The 4,278-nt window shown below is 34.6% G+C and overlaps 1 long non-coding RNA gene across 1 annotated transcript; it reads left to right on the top strand.

Moving 5' to 3' along the window:
* The first annotated feature begins 545 nt into the window (after window positions 1–545).
* Window positions 546–3,133, top strand: LOC126674325 (uncharacterized). The gene is made up of 4 exons (XR_007639507.2): window positions 546–872; window positions 1,106–1,181; window positions 1,866–1,951; window positions 2,770–3,133. It is a non-coding gene; the product is annotated as an uncharacterized LOC126674325 (long non-coding RNA).
* Window positions 3,134–4,278: the final 1,145 nt, after the last annotated feature.

Here is a 4,278-nt window from a genome sequence, read left to right as displayed (position 1 = left end):
TTATGCGAATGACTGTTGCAAACAACTTAAAGAGTTCAATTCCTAAAACTTATATGTAATACCCCGTATGTCTGACATTGCCAAAGTAGGCAACGTGGCTAAATTTGAATAGTTAAAGCGGCCAGAAAAGGAATTATCGGAAGATAATTAAATAAAAAAGGACCCGAGTAGGTCGATATTAATATTTTAATAAGAAAATTTCAATATCAATAATTCCATAAGGGAAATGGAATTAGGCTTAAAAAGGAAAATGCGGAAAAGTGGATAAAGTGCACTTAACCTCGAAAATTGGAAAATAAGCTTTAATTCTTGGAAAATAAAAAATTAAATAGATTATGGAGGGGAATTAGTATTTATAAAAATAATATCGATAAATTGGTTATCGATAATTATTAAAATGAGATTTGGACGAAAAAGTTGGAAAAAGTGCACTTCAGCTCAAAATGGAATTTGAGCGTTTTTAGCCTAAAAATTGCTAAAATTAACTATCAGAGATAGCTTTATGAGATATTAAGGTGATATTATTAATTTGGACATAAATAATACGAAGTTTATCGAGTACGAACGATTGAGCGATCGGCGGACTAAATTGGACGAAAGAAGAGTTTGGAACTAAAGCATGAGGAGGTGGCATCTTTAAGGATTAAAGTGGAACATTTACCATCAATATATAAGAATTTTAAGTTGATATTCAAACTCAGAATATCAATTGAATTCAGCAAGCTAAAATTCGCAACTCTCCTCTCTTGAAGGTGAAACATGCACAAATTTTCAATCAAGCATAACTTCTTCGTTTTTGATCCGATTGAGGCGATTCTTGCGGCCACGGAACGAGGGGAACGAGCTCTACACATCTATCCATATTAATTAAGGTAAAAATCATCATCTATAAGTTAGGGTTAGGGCTGTTATTTCGGGATTAAAAGTACATGATGATGATGATGAATTCAAAGCTTAATATGGTGTCTTTAATGGTTGATTAGTTGATTTAAGCTAAGTTTGATGATTGAATTGGTGAAATGTGATAGTTGTGGTGGGTATGATATGTGATGCTATAGGGTTTGTGATAAAGATTTGGGTTTTTCTTATGTATTCATGTTTATAGGTGATAATTAAGCTTGAAATGGATAATATGAATGGTGAATTCAAGCTTGGGCCTTCGGTTTTGGTCCTCCATCAAGGTGAGATTCTATTTTTGAATTTGATTATAGTATTGTTTGCTGAAATTGGATGATGAGTAGGCTTAAGTATTCGGCAATTGTATGATATTTGTGATGTTGGATTGTTTAATGGTTGTAGTATTCGGTCATGTTGTGCATTTTGTGCCTAAGGGATTTTAATGGCGCTAAGTCTTGGATTATGAATATCTAGGAGGATATATGGTGGCTGAATTATATTTTTAAGGAAGAATAATATCAATTAGTGTTATAGGTTACGATTAAAGTTGACGCAAACTCGTTTGACTATCTCGAGCTGTATACATCCAAATTAAGTTTCGTTTATTGTTATGGAAACTTAATGATGTTATCTACGAATGTCTAAGTTTAAGTTTTTGTCGAATCAGAATCTAAACTGCTCGTATAAGGCAAAACATTATGTCGCGCGTAGCAGTTCTGAAATTTAGGACAGCCCCAAGTTATTAACTTTCGAGCCATATTCTGACACTTTCGGGTGCTAATCTCAGTCCGAGACCTAAACGAAAGTTGTAGGCGATGTTCTGAACTTTAAGAATGTCAATTTTATTTAGAGGTCGGACTGTTTTAAGTAAACGGTTTCAATAGCCGAAGTTGGCTAGAAGCCTAGTTTTGGATTAATTAATTATAGTTAGATTGCAATTAATTCGAGTTACTATCGAATTTGTGTAGACTTGAAGAGGCGATTACCAATGGAACCCGGAACTTACAAAATGCAATATCGCTTAGCTGTTATCGAAGGATATGGATAGCAAGCGGTGAGTATATTTTACTCACTCTTATTATCGTATAAAAAATTATTTTATATATACCATATATTATTATTATTAAATGCATCGCATTAGTTATTTGAGTTGAATTGTTTGATTTGGATTGTTGGTATCTGATTGAATTATATTCAATTTGTTTGTTTATGGAGTGAACTACATTGTATTGGATTGACTTGTTTGATATATGAATTTTATTACTTTGCTTATGACTTGTCAATTATTTGCCAATGTGAGTTTGTATATGATCCGAAGAAACGAGCTACCTATTGGGCGTCAATAGGCCGTGTGATCACCGGCGTTTATGAAAGTCTAGATATTCGTACATAGATACGTTGATATGAGCTCATTAAATGTTGATCATATTTATGATTATGAAATGGAATATGTTTGGGTATCGGAAAGGAGGATTATAATTTTGGCAGATACGAGGTAACTCGGTCGAACTATCTCGGGACCCGTATCTGGTGGGTAACTCGGTCGAACTATCTCGGGACCCACAACTTGGGATTAAGTAGTGGCATGATGTAACTCGGTCGAACTATCTCGGGACCCGGCCACTCTGACGATATGATTCGAATATGATTCGGATTAGGAGAGGTTAAGGAGTTTAAGATTAAGGTTTCGATCGGATCAAATACTTGTCTTAAGTGAATTGTTTGCAATTGCTGTGATTATATTTGTTGGAACGGTTTAAAAATGTGATTGTATATATATGTTTTAAAAAAATATTTTAAGTGCGATGCTTATTTTGATAATATGGTAAGTAAAGTATAACTCACTCAGCTTAATAGCTGACCCCCAAATAGTGTGTTTTTCAGGTGCCTAGATTCTAGACGTGGCTAGAAGTCCGTCTTTGACCGGAAGTCCCTTTGGCTATGTACAATCCCGACTTCCATAATTGCTGCAGTAGTGTGATGACTGACCAGTGTCGTGGTCTATTACAGTAGTGAAATTTTATATGGTTTATAGTTGTTGTCTGTTGTGTACATGTTGGTCTGGCTACGATAGTAATGTATTGTACCACGGAGGTAAATTCCCGTGATGTAATTTCGACATAATGGTTTATGCCGGGCTAGTACGTACATGATACGGAAACGATAAGTCCGAGCACGTTGTATGGTGTTACCAGTGTATATAAATGTATCTTTGTTTAAATGCTGTGTTTGTGAAGTCATTGTATGATTGTTTATTTGCGAAAAAGTTTTAGTGAATTTCAGGCTTGCTACGGGTTTCGGAACTATAATTCCCATTCCCTAGCGCCGGTCGCGGCCCTCGATTTTGGGTCGTGACATTATAGTGCTAAGGAATTTAAAAGATTTATTGAGGAACGTTCTCACACAGCTGATAAGTCAGTTGCTGGCACACTGATGAGTAATTTGACCAACATGAAATATGATGGTTCACGTGTCATGCATGAGCATGTTATTAAAATAACTAATTTAGCAGCAAAATAAAAGACCTTAGGAATGAATATGGATGAGTATTTCTTAGTTCAGTTTATATTGAACTCCTTACCTCATGAACAATATGGTCCATTCCAAATGAACTATAACACCTTAAAGGATAAGTGGAATGTAAATGAATTGACCAGTATGCTTGTTCAAGAGGAGACAAGGTTAAAGAATCAAAGATCTCATTCAGTTCATCTCTTAAGTAATCAAGAAGCTGGAAATAGTTAAAAGGAAAGGTGGAAAAAGCAAGAAAAAAGGTTTACACAACCTGAATGAATCTTCTAAGGTTGCTCACAAGAAGGAACATGGAATTGTTAAATGTCACTTCTGTGATAAAATCGGGCACTTAAAGAAGGATTGCCTGAAACGTAAAGCTTGGTTCGAAAATAAAGGTAAGCATTATGCTTTAGTATGTTTCGAATCAAACTTTATTGAAGTTCCGCATAATACTTGGTGGATTGATTCTGGTTCCACTACTCATCTTTCTAATACGATGCAGGGATTTCTTACGATCCAAACTATAAAGCCAAATGAAAGTTTCGTCTTCATGGGCAATCGAAAGAAAGCTTCTATTAAAGGCATTGGGAATTATCGTTTAAAGTTAGATACATGTCATTATTTGGATTTATTCCAAACTCTTTATGTACCGACATTTTCCCGCAACTTAATTTCGTTGTCGAAACTTGATGTAGCGGGATTTTATTTTAAGTTTGGTTCTGGATGTTTAACTTTAATGAAGAATAATAATATTATTGGTTCTGAATTGTTATGTGATGGTCTCTACAAGGTTAAACTTGATAATTCTTTTGTTGAGACATTAATGACTTTGCATCATAACATTGGTACTAAACATAGTTTAGTCAA

The sequence above is a fragment of the Mercurialis annua genome, linkage group LG3, assembly GCF_937616625.2.
Source record: "Mercurialis annua linkage group LG3, ddMerAnnu1.2, whole genome shotgun sequence".
Lineage (NCBI taxonomy): Eukaryota > Viridiplantae > Streptophyta > Magnoliopsida > Malpighiales > Euphorbiaceae > Mercurialis > Mercurialis annua.
The sequence above is the reverse complement of the archived record's forward strand: the minus strand, read 5'-3'. Positions and strand labels throughout refer to the sequence as shown.